The following is a 12,856-nucleotide window of genomic DNA, read 5'->3' as shown; positions in this document are numbered from 1 at the left end:
TGGCCATATTGGAAGTCCAGTTCATGTGCATTCTGCTTGGGCATTTTTTACACCCACTGTCCATTGACACCTGCCCATTTTTTCTTTCATTGATCAGAAATGTAAAGAGTGCTGTCATGCCATGTCATACTGTCATGTTTACCCCTAACGCAAGTGGTCAGCCACCATGCCTAGGCATACAGGAACTGAGCAAAGCAAACAGCTACTTGTGGTTGGCAGACCGGCAAGGTTCAGAATACTCAATGTCTGAAGTCAAAAAGTAGGCGGAATTCAGAGAATAGTCGATTTTCGACCCAAGGTTATCAACAAAGTAAGCTAATCTAGCAGGGCAGACAAACAGGGAGCTTGATCAGGTATTACACACGCTATCACAAGCATGACACTGCAGGATTGGATCTTAAGTCAATTTTTTTCTCCACCCAGAGACTGGCCACATTGATCACCTTGCAGGCTGACAGACAGACAACGAGAATGTCAATGATAAACGCTCCTGACAGGTGCTATATTATAAAATCTTTGTCATTGCACAATCTACCATATGGTGTAACTTACATACCCCTGTCATCTGTACTCTATGCACTACTTAGTTATATGTATTATAGGTTAGAAATTCCTAACCTCTGAGCTCTATCTGGCCAGAGGGCTTTCACACTGGAGCGGTGCGCTGGCAGGACGGTGAAAAAAGTCCTGCTAGCCACATCTTTGGAGCAGTGAAGGAGCGGTGTATTCACCGCTCCTAAACCGCTCCTACAAATTGAAATCAATAGGGCAACACGGCTATACCGCCAGCAAAGCACCGCTGCAGTGGCGCTTTCTGGGCGGTTTTAACCCTTTTTCAGCCGCTAGCAGGGGTTAAACCCACCCCGCTAGCGGCAGCATACCGCTGCTAAGACAACGGTAAAGCGCCGCTAGAAATAGCGGTGCTTTACCGCCGACACCCGCACCGCTCCAGTGTGAAAGGGGCCTAAGTATCCCCACAAAGAAAATTTTACTTTTTGATTGCATTTTAGTTTAAGATCTGTTAGTTGGTATTGAAGCCTCGGGGTTGGAAAACCTGTTAGGCAAGTAGCATTTTCAAAAGGAGAGTTCAACAGTGATACCCTCAATATTGCCATATTACCTTAACACAATGGGGGTTATTTACGAAAGACAAATCCACTTTTCACTACAAGTGCACTTAAAAGTGCAGTCACTCTAAATCTAAGGGGTAGATCTGAAATGAGTGGAAGCTCTGCTGATTTTATCATCCAATCATGTGCAAGCTAAAAATCTGTTTTTTTATTTTTCTTGCATGTCCCCCTCGGATCTACAGCGACTTTACTTCCAAGTGCATTTTCAGTGCCAAGTGGATTTTACATTAGTAAATAACCCCCAGTGTTTACTTTGAGAGTTTCAAACAAAATGAGCCTGAAAGTACAAAGCCCAGGCCATCTTAAATAATATACCAGCGTTCTGCAGTTAGGTGTAATGAAAACTAATCAATGACTGATCACTTTTCATACACATCTGTGCATTACTGAGTAAAATCCAAATGCACAAGTGTAATAAACTCTAACAGATCTAAGGCCAGCATTGTGTTTATTTTATTAACCGCAATAAAGAAATGATATCAGAAGCATCCTGCTGATTTCTCTAATTAAAGCTAGCTGCAAACTTCTCTTTGTAAAATGTGTACCATAGAAAGTTCTTATGAAGACCGATTTTATTTCCACTAATATAAAATACATATTCCTGGCACAGGAACAAAAAAATACATAAGCTGTTTTTGCCGAATGACATAAGGTAAATGATGCATAAAATAAAATGTACATATTTGCAGATGAATATACATTTATACACTCAATGATTGTGAGCTACATTATTGAACAGGGATTGTGAATTCCTTGTAACATGTGAGCATCCCTATTCTATACAACACTCTCCCTACCCCCTTCAGAAAAAAAAAAAAAAGATGCTTGGCTTTGTACTGCTTTGCAATTCTATGAGAGCCAAGAGGCAGTAGGACCCGGCATCCTATCACAGACACAGGCAAAGCTGCTGCATGGCTCTATTTGTATTCAATGGCTTGTGCTCTCCGCATTAATAGTAATACAGATAACGGGTCACAATTCTGCACCGAAGAAAGGATTTGAATTCCACTGGACAGATACTGGCAAGAAAACCTCTTTTGCTGATCTCCTTTTCAAAGTCCTGAACTCGCCGGGGCTGTCATTTTGTCCCTTAAGCCAAAAAGGTCTTGTGTGAAAGTTGCATGCATTTCTGCGTAAATAATGGAAATGACAGACTTGTGAAAGCAATATCATCAGAGAAGGTAAGTTTCAAACCAGACAAGAGTGTGATTTATCTGGATGTACCTGAGGTTACATTATTGGCACTGTATTCTATGAGAGCAACTTTAATAATCTCAGGCATTGATAGAAAAAAAACACTTTCTTATTAAAATGATTTTTAGTTTGCTGTATACATGTCCTGCTACCGTTTATAAATGCTTAAGCAAAAATAGGTTTTTGGACAGGATTTGGATATTTAAAACGCTTGTGCAGAATGCATTATGTTTATAACTGTTAAGGTAGTGGTGATCTGCAAAGCAATAGCCAACCAATCAGATGTCATGTTTCATCATTTCAGAGCAGTCAACACAATGAAAGACAATTTTTGGTTGGTTGATGTGGGCTGTTGTACTTTACACATGGCTTTTTAAGGAATACAGTGTAACTTTTGCAGTTGATGCTAAGCATTTCTTATTGGTCGTGTGTACGGTTTGTGTCAACAAATTATTTGTAGTAAGCATGTCTGGAGAAGTTTAGGTGAAGAGACTGCATTGTATTCTATTGACAGAGCACAGTACTTCTTTGAGCACCCCCCCCCCCCCCCCCCGATGGTATTGATCTGTTTAACACTTAATACCGCCCACCATTGTATTTCTTATAATAGGCATTCAAGGTAGTAAATGTCCATAAAATTGATACACTGATTCAGTTTATTAAGCAGATCTATGCAGAACTCTTTTTGATTTAAGGGACACCTCCGTTCCGAAGAAATAGTCTTGTATTTTACTCATGCATTACAGATTCAAGTACTATAGGGGTGAAAGAGTGTTCCCAATAAATTAGAAGGGTGCTGATTTTCACGCTAGAACAGGACAGCCGCGTTAAGATATCTTGCTTTGTAAGACAGGACTTGTGCTGCTTTGCATTTATACAACGAGGCTAGCTGTATTGTTAAAATGATTTTGCAAGATTTACTGAAAAGAAGGTGAAAGACTGAGCATTAAGGATGAGAAGATTCTCTATGTGTGTGCAGTGCTCAGAATACCAACTGTGCAATTATCTGCAGTGCTCCCTGGCAGAATGTGAGGCTAAGCGGAGTCCGCACCTCCCCAACTGTTCCTCCTGTGTACTGAGGGAGTCACTGAGAACTCTGCAAGACTTTCACAGTCAAAAGCTGAATGAGAGACCTTTGCGTCTCTCTGCAGGGATCTGGGCAAGCAGAAAGGGTAATGGAGACTTTCCTGGAACCATTGGTACCTGTAGCTATAAAATTTAACCTCTATAATAAGCAGCTGAGCTTTCTGGCTTAGAAACCCATCCTGCTGTGTCTAGATAATGCAGCCCTGCAGTCAGGTTTTGGTCAGTGGTGTTTAATGCAAAACCCCGACTTGTTTGTTTTATTGTAAGTAACATGGAGAATTGAGAGCGGTCATTTGCCATTAGGCAAAAACCCCCATTTTGGTTTTAATTACAAATTGTATGTAATGTTTTGACACCAAATTTGATATTGTGAGTTTTTGTAAAGTACCTATGCACTTATATTAAATTTAAAGCTCTGCTCCAGATAAGCAACGATCTTTGCCCGCAAATAATAACCTCTCCCACAAAAAAAAAACATACTTGACAAAACCAAAATACACTAGGTCCCAAGTTTTCTCTTTTCCGGGCATCTTTCTTTGGTTGCCAATGTCACAGCGGCACAGTGGTGTAGTGGGTATCACCTAGCAGTAAAAAGGGTCGCTGGTTTGAATCCCAACCATGACACTACCTGCCTGGAGTTTGCATGTTCTCCCTGTGCCTGCGTGGGTTTCCTCTGGGTACTCCGGTTTCCTCCCACACTCCAAAGACATGCAGGTAGGTTAATTGGCTTCTGTCCCAAATTGGCCCTAGTATATGAATGGGGACCTTGGATTGTTGAATCCTTGAGGGTAGGGACCGATGTGAGTGTGCAATGTACATGGATAGGGACAATTGTAGACACTCACTCAGGTTGAACTGGATGGACTGGTGTCTTTATTCAACCTTACTAACTATGTAACTATGTAGCCTGGGTGATGTGGAATCTTACTATTGGATGTCCAGTATTGGGGTCCTCTGAGGCTCCACAGGACTACACAGCATGATGACGTCATGGAAAGAGGACAAGAACAGATATGAACACAGACTGCAGCAATGCATCACTGGTCCCTTCTCCAAAAAGTGGTGCCTGTGACAGACGTAGTGATTTGGTGGGGGCAAATGGGTAAGGAAACTTTGTGAGAAAGTTTTCTTACCCTGCAGTTAGAAAAAAAAAATGCCAATTGGTGTTAGTGTGGTGGCAGGGAGAAATGGATGAGGGTCATTTGCCAGAGATGGGTTTAAAGAGCAAAAAAAAACAATTATTTTTTTTTTTGGTTGAAATTCCTCTAATATGGAGGGGGCCTCAATCTCCTCCAGCCCCAACAAAACAATCTACTAAATCCCCCCATTCTGGTGTTTGATGTTCATGGAGGATGAAGAATAAGTTCACATTGCCTTCCACATAAATGTATTACCATATTGCTTAGGAATACCATATTTCATAACAGAAACAAACACTGTATATTATGATCTTGCTTAGCAATACCTTGTTTCACCAACAGATGGCAATGCGTTTGGATTCTGTAATTGCAATTATTGTTCTCTCTGCAATTAGTACAAAGACAGTAAGGAACAATACTCCTAAGAGCCTTTTTTAAAGGATAAGTAAAGCTTTTGTGTTTTTTTTTTTTGTTTTTGTTTTTTATGCTGAAAAGTTGAACCACCACGTTTGTATAGAAATCTGGTGATCTTTGCACTAAAGTTGTCTTAAAGTGTATCTAAACCCCAAAACAAAAAGGTATGGTGGCTTAATTTATTTTAATTTTTCAAGCTAAGAATATTTTTAGCAAGTACAGAAAATACCTGTTGATCCTGTTAGAAATGTAATATCTATATCACTTTCCATGAGCTGAAAAGACAGCAAAAACAATATCATCTTTTTGTGTAAAGTATTTCCATTAACTACCATGTAATGAAGAAGAGCAAAGGCAGACATATTTGAAGTCCAACAGTATAAACAAACTATTTGATGAAGGGAGCACTGGATACCTTTGCTGTCATTGTGTTATATGCGGGGTGTCCAGTGCACCCCTGAACTTTTAAGGAGGGGTGGGCATCCTTCAGGTATACCTGCCCTCAATCTATCCTTTATTATACAAGTGATCAGAATATGGAGGCTTTCAAAATGTATAGAGTTAGGACTGCAGATAATACTGGGCTGCCATGTCATAGCCTCTGAAGCTTACACATGTATTTGCAAATGTGTGCAAACTAAACTCCTCTTTTAACATGAACTATTAGACATGCCAATTTGGTTTGTTGCAGGCTGGCTGGTAAGTTGAGCTGGGAATTTTTCCTTTTTTTTTTATGTTTGCTATTTAAAGTCCATCCTATGTGACATCCATAACTGCTTCAGTACATACAGAAGAGAAGTAAGTGTAGCTAAAAGGGACAGGAAGTGGGTTATTCATAGAATTATCAGAAGAAAATAAAGGGGAAAAGGGCCCAAAAAGGGAAGACTAAAACAGCCACCACATATAAGGAATGTTAAGCTGCAATATATTACATCTTGGTTTTTGGGTTCAGATTTAAGTGTTAAGCTAGTCATACCTACCTGCAGTGAATTTGAAGGGTCCTTGCTGTACCTGTTGCATGTTTAAATGTATTTCATATTGTGGAAAATGGAAAGGTGTGTGGGAACACCAAAACCTCCCAGGTGGACATAGATAGAGTCTGAATTATAGCAGAAGGAGTTATCTGTTGAAGTATCCAAGACGTATAGGAAGCAAGAAGCTAATTTGATTCACCAGGTTCCACTTTTCTGACCGTTTTGAACCTATTAAGAAGGTAATATGTACCATGTCTATTGTTAGAAAAACCTTTGAAATGTCCTTTACTGTTGTCCATGAAGCCTTCTATAGGTCAAGAGGAACCACATGGTCCATGTCTTTACAGGTTATTACTATGTGGAGATATTGGCCGCTGGCTTTCACACACTCCTAGGACTCTATCGTATAATCTTGTTTTATTATCATTCTATACTATACAGTGCCAGCAACTTTCACACAGCCCATTGTGCTTATTGATATAGATACTTCTCATTAAGCACAATAGATGTTTTAAGAGCTTACATCCGCTCACGCACTCAAGACAGGTAATAAATACTAGGAATATAGAATTAACTACATAGCTGCAGTGCTTAACAATGGCAGATACAGAGTGTTGATTTAATAAAGGCAAATAGACTGTGCACTTTGCAACAGCAGTTGCTCTAGAGATTAGTAAAATAGTAGAAGCTCTGATGACTTCCATCATCCAATCATGTGCAAGAAAAAATGCTGTTTTTCATTTTCTTGCATGTGATTGGGTATTTTTTGCAAAATGAAGCTTTAACCGATTTACTTAGCTCTGGAGCAAATGCATTTGCAGAGTACAACTGCACTTTGCAAAGTGCACAGTCTAGTTGCCTTTAGTAAATCAACCCCAGTAGTAGTGGGGGCTTATGTCCAAATTGCTACATAGCTTATATAAACGTGTAATTTTTAGAGGCTGTAAATCCCCAAATTCCTAATAGATCTGCTCTATTCCAACTTATGAATTATATGTGCCCTTGATTTATTTTACAAATATGTTCATTATGAAGACAATACCTGTAGATCCCTCCAGTTAAATTCACTTCTTGGTTTATGATGGCAATCCTCTGCAGGTTAGTCTATTTTCTGCAGTGTTGCTTCTGCAATGAGCATAATTGTAATCGTATTCTTTGTAAAAAATAAGCTGTGTCTTAACATGACTTACTATGTCTTGTACAGCTCCTAGATACCCTGCAGCTACACCTACTAGGGTGGGTCAGGGTTTGGAATTGGCAGTGGATTTTCCTCCTCTCCACTCTTCATAGCCTAGGGAGAAGGAAATTAATAAAATGGGCTATATAGAGGGGAAGAGAAGAACCTTGACCCACAAAAAGAAATTCTGAAATTTATACTCTAGCATCAGTTAGATAGTTTGATTTTTGGTGGTTTGCACTGCCTAAAGAACTAGAGAGCATCTGGGTTTACAACCACTTTAATAGTTACAGATATAAAGAAAATAACATTTCCAACATTTGCAAAAACACAAAATATAAAGTGGGGTACACACGTTCAATTTCCCTCATTGTTTCACAGCAAGTCGAAACTGAGGAAGGAAATAATGGACGAAAATGAGCGTATGATAAAGGCTTTTTTTTGTTTTTTGTTTTTGTTTTTGTTTATTGCTTCTGATCATGCACAGTCTCTGATTTTTCTTGTACGTAAATGGTATGCATTAAACGAAAATCGCATCTAATCTTCCCATATGAGAAAAGTTTGTCCCTTCGGAAATTTTCATTTGGATGATCAAAATCAGCTTTTGAAAGTTGTGTACACGGTATCAGAAAATCGTACAATCGTTTCCTTTGTACAAAATTTTTTCTTATAATGTGTATGAGCCTTTACTACAGTTTTGTTGAGAAAACCACAATACCCTGTAGGTGATCTATATAAGCTGGAGATACACTATAGATTTTTATATGAGGGATATAAATCTATGTACCATGAGACTTTGGCAAACTTTGTTGCAGATTCTCAGCTTTTGTGTTGTGAAAAAATAGTTGTTTGTTTCACCATGTCCTTTCCTTAATGTAAGGAAAGGGCATTTCTTCAGCTTTACCAAAACCAAATAATCAGGGCCGTCTTTATTTTTGATTGGAAAATGGGCAAACATTTTCTCCCCCCCCCTCCAATGCAATTATGCTCTCCATCCCCCAAGAAGTCAGTAGTATGCAGGGCAGTGTACAGTCGTCAATAGTATGCAGGGCAGTGTACAGAGGTAAGTAATATGTAGGGCAGTATACAGACTAGGTCAGTAATATGCAGGGCAGTGTACAGAGGTCAGTAGTATGCAGGGCAGTATGCAGAGGTCAGTAGTATGCAGGGCAGTATACAGAGCTCAGTAATATGCAGGGCAGTGTACAAAGGTCAGTAGTATGAAGAGCAGTGTACAGAGGTCAGTAATATGTAGGGCAGTGTACAGAGGTCAGTAGTATGTAGGGCAGTGTACAGAGGTCAGTAGTATGTAGGGTAGTGTTCAGAGGTCATTAGTTGATAGGGCAGTTTACAGAGGTCAGTGGGATGTAGGGCAGTGTACAAAGAACACTAGGGTAGAGGAGAGGGGGAAACAGGTGTACAGGTTTCAGTGGAATGTAGCGCAGTGTATGGAGGTCATTAGAACATAGAACAGTGTACAGGGATCAGCAGGGCAGAAGACTAAGTGTCACAAGGGCAGAAGACAGGGGGCCAAAATGGCACAGAAAAGGGGGTCAGAAGAGCGCAGGGTACAGTGCAGGGAGTGAGGGTAATGTACAGGGGGGTGGGAGTGTGAACACCATGGGGGTCAAGAGGGAAGAGATCAGGGGGTGAGAGGACACAGTATAAGGGTCAGGAGGGCACAGTTCAAGGGCTGGGAGGGAACACACCAGGGATGTCAGGAAAAAAACAATATGGTGGATTGGGGGGCACAGTGCAGGGGCTGGGAGATCACCCAGGACAGGGTTCAGGAAGGAAGAGTACAGGAGTTGTCAGGGCACAGTACAGGGGTCAGGAGGGCACAGTATGGGGTTCAAGAGAGCACAGTGCAGGGGTCAGAAGGGCACAGTACGGGGGTCAAGAGGGCACAGTATGAGGGCTCAGGAGGGCACAGTAAGAGGGTCAGGAGCGCACAGTACAGGGGTCAGGAGGGCACAGTACTGGGGTCAGGAGGGCACAGTATGGGGGTCAGAAGGGCACACTATGGGGTCAGGAGGGCTCAGGAAGGCACAGTAAGGGGGTGGGAAGGCACACACCAGGGGGATCAGGAGGGAAGTGTATGGGAGTGGGAGAATACAGTACAGGGGTCAGGAGAGCACAATATGGGGGTAGGAGGGCACAATATGGGGGTGGGGTGAGGGCACACAGCAGGAGTCAGGAGAGCACAGACCAGGGGGCGGTATAAACCTAGAGGCAGTGAAAATCATTATTCCCATTGTCAGCTAACATGCAGCACTTCTATGCTAAGCTGCAGTAACTAATCAGACTTAGCATAGAGGTGCCTGCAAGCTAACCAATGTACTTCTACTGTAGATGAGTTTACCTCCAGAGTCCGGACAAACAAGCTCAGGACTTGGCTCCCTGTGCTCAGCTCGCTATCACATCACCTTCATCCTGGCGGGCACAATCTCATAGGTGGTCGGGCACATCTTGATCCCTCCCACACAAACATCAATAGCCAAGAGGCTCCGCCTCATGGATGTCCCATCAGGAGAGTGCCTGTAAAACAGTTGGGGGAGAGACTCAAGTGAGGTAGGGGGAGGTACAGGGGGGAGATTCAGTCCATGTGGAGACAATGGGCAGCAATCCCTTATAATGTGGTACAGTGATCAGTGATGTGCCATGTCGTGGGGATCGTGGCTCTGATTTTTGACAGTTGGCTAGTATAGCCGGTGAGGGCTATATGGGCAGCTGCTTTGGGCCCCCTAACAATGAATAGGCCATGGGCAGCTGCCCCTTTTGCCCTGCTGTAAAGATGGCCCTGCATGCAATATGAGGTCAAACCTTAAGAGTTTCAATTTGTATGCAATCAGGCAGGCCCTTGCACTACATGGTTTTGGTAAATCTGAAGACAAAAATCTGCAGAAAATCAAATAGTGTGTATGGGTTCTAAGGGTCTGCTTTCATTATAACCACCAGAGCAGAACTCAGGGCTCGAATGAAGTGTCTGCATCCATTAGTAAGCAAATCCTTGGCTACATTTAGTCAGGTGACCTGGAGTCCATAGATTCTTGTGATCAGAGGCAACTCAACCATGATCCTGGGTGCAACAACACTGCTATGGCAACATACAAACTAGATGATTATCTGTGACCAGTATGTGTGCAGACAGACCCTGCAGAAATATTGACCTGGAGTTCACATTGTCTGTGTCCAGAGTAGGTTGGAGGCTCCATTTGCATTTAACTGCTCAGACGAATGGTTACATGTAGACAGCAGCGCCACTGGTCATTGATTTGCACTGAGTACAAATCTGACAGTCGCCTCTGACAAATGCTGCTGTTTGCACACATGGGCAGGTAACTTTTAGAACCACCGCCCATGTGACTGTAGCCTAAGGAAGTATCTTAGTGAAAATTAAAACATTCTCTTGCAGGGATGCCAAAAATGTCTTATATCTCAAAGCAGACCTCTGGGGAAAACCAATGAGCCAGCATTTCTATGCTGTATGGAGCACCTCAAAGTTGACATATCCAAAGGAATTACCATTTCACAGGTTCAGAAAATAACTGGTTAAATGTAATTATATCTGTTAATACTATTTCAATATTTCATAATGATGTATTTAACAATTATACATGTGTATTTTATTTTTTTTTAAATGAAAGAGGATTTTTTCTTTAAAGGTAACTAAGGATTTGCAGACTTGTGAAAACCTGCACAAATAAGTCGTGAACTTTGCTCAATACTGTAATTACTTTGAAGAACAACATCAGCAGTTTCTGGCAAGTCTCCTTTAGCCTGGGCTGAAAGTAGCAACAAAACAGATAAATACGTTATTCCCAGAAATCCCATTTAAAATAAAGGGTTAACTTATATTTTTGACTTAATTTTAACTATTAAGTTCATGCTGCTTTAGAGAAAATGTTCAAAGTTTCTTAACATTATGCGGTCATTACTGAGTGTGCTGCAGCAGCTCAAAGCGTTCACATCAATTGAGCGTACTGACAAGTGGGCTGGAAAATAGACAATCTACTTAATTTCAGTTTGTAAATCACTCAGATGCTTCCAGCTGGATGAGCAGAGGTGCATTGCAGCAGAGGAGAGCCTGGGCTGAATTGTGCTGAGTGTACAGCACCCAGATGCATGGAAACTTGACAGCAAAAGGGCTATCCATTCCTGCACTCTCCACTGTCTGCCACCATCAGCAGCTCTCGCTGTTTGTTCACCTTCAAGTGAAATATTAAATCAAATGCAAACAGAAACTGAGCAGTGTGTCTTTCCCTATATTTATATTTGTTATTTGGGATTTGCAATCTAAGCCTTGCCTACACCACAGACATAGAGATGCAGCATACTGCTGCAAAAGAACAGTAGCTAGAGTATGTGCAGAGAATACAATGACATGTTTAAACTAGCAATCAAACACAAGCAGAGATATGGATTTAAGGCAAACAGCAAAGTGTATTAAAGGGTAACTCCACTTTTTGGGCAGAAAAAAGTATACAAATTAAAAAATAATATAGCATATACAATTACTACACCAGTAATATAATGTTATTAAAAAATAGCATTCCATTTCAGTGCTATAAAATCCAATACAATATAACAACTTGGTGGCATTCTGTACACTATTGTACAAATGTCCTTTCCTGCTTCTCTGATTGGCTCACTGATTTTTCCCAAAAGTCTGGACTAAGGCTGGTTTCACATGGGCTGTCCAATCAGTTTTTCAGGTGGACCTGACTGGATCATCCATAGAGTTCGATGGAGAGGTGGATGTCAGCTGATAAGTGTCCGCTGACACCCAACGGCATCCGATCCAATTCTGTCTGCCAGAAACAGACAGATGGGGGATCCATTCCCATCTGTCCGGTGGATTGCATCAGAGGACAGTCAGATGAAAATGGACATGCAGGGCTCAAGTCCTGCGGGAATGCATGGGAACAGAGTTCCTGCACTTTTTCCACAACAGAAACTCAGTTCACATTAGCAGCGTGACTTGCAAGACTTTGAAGTATGCGAGCTGTGTGGCAGGTGCTACACCAGCAGCCATGACACAGCTTGCAATAGTAAGTGCCGCAAACCAGGGGTGAACTGACCATTCAGGCATTGCCAGTAGGGGGCCCCATGACAGCTTCTGCTTCGATCTACCTGTCAATCACAGCTAGCTGACGGGTAGATCAGGTCCCTGCTGCTAAGAGATTGTATTTACTCAGACTTCTTGTGATGCGCTCCTCCCCACCGGCTCCTCCTGATTTTCTGTCTCCTCATCCCCCCCAGTCTCCTGCATACTTGCTCTGTGTGTCCCGCTGAATCCCCCCCCCCCTTTCTATCTTCAGTGCCATATGATGAGAGAACCTAGAGGAGGAGCACAGCTATTCTGCTCACAGGACATGCAGGGAGAGAGGTGAGCTGAGGGAGGAACATCAGTTTGGGGTGGTAAGCTGAGCACAATACCTGACAAAGTTTAATGCCAGGAGGGAAGTTTATGTGGAATATGTGAAGGGTTGGAATAGCAGCGAGTGTGTGTTGGAGCTCTGCAGAGTTTGCAGCCCCCCAAGGTAACATACATCTCCTAAGCAGGAACACATTACTATCTCGCCAATCATTCTGTCCAGATAATGTGCAGTTAATTTATGACCTTTCCGTTTAACCCTGTGTTATCCAAACTCTGTTCAATGAAAAGTGTAAACTCCCCACATAAATACTCTATATACAAAATACAATTCCCCAATAAAGATCAGAACATGATGTTCACAT

The 12,856-nt window shown here is 41.8% G+C and overlaps 1 protein-coding gene across 1 annotated transcript in view; it reads left to right on the top strand.

The window, feature by feature from the left end:
• Positions 1-2,052: 2,052 nt before the first annotated feature.
• The window catches only part of ROBO1 (roundabout guidance receptor 1), a 1,605,434-nt gene continuing 1,594,630 nt past the window's right edge, over positions 2,053-12,856 (top strand). Inside the window, exon 1 of the mRNA XM_077480101.1 lies at positions 2,053-2,311. The gene's annotated coding sequence lies outside the window, so the exon portion shown is untranslated. The remainder of the gene's footprint in view (positions 2,312-12,856) is intronic.

Source organism: Lithobates pipiens, unplaced genomic scaffold, assembly GCF_037356315.1.
Source record: "Lithobates pipiens isolate NorthernLeopardFrog02 unplaced genomic scaffold, aLitPip1_a1.2 Scaffold_16, whole genome shotgun sequence".
NCBI lineage: Eukaryota > Metazoa > Chordata > Amphibia > Anura > Ranidae > Lithobates > Lithobates pipiens.
This window is presented reverse-complemented; position numbering and strand designations above follow the sequence as displayed.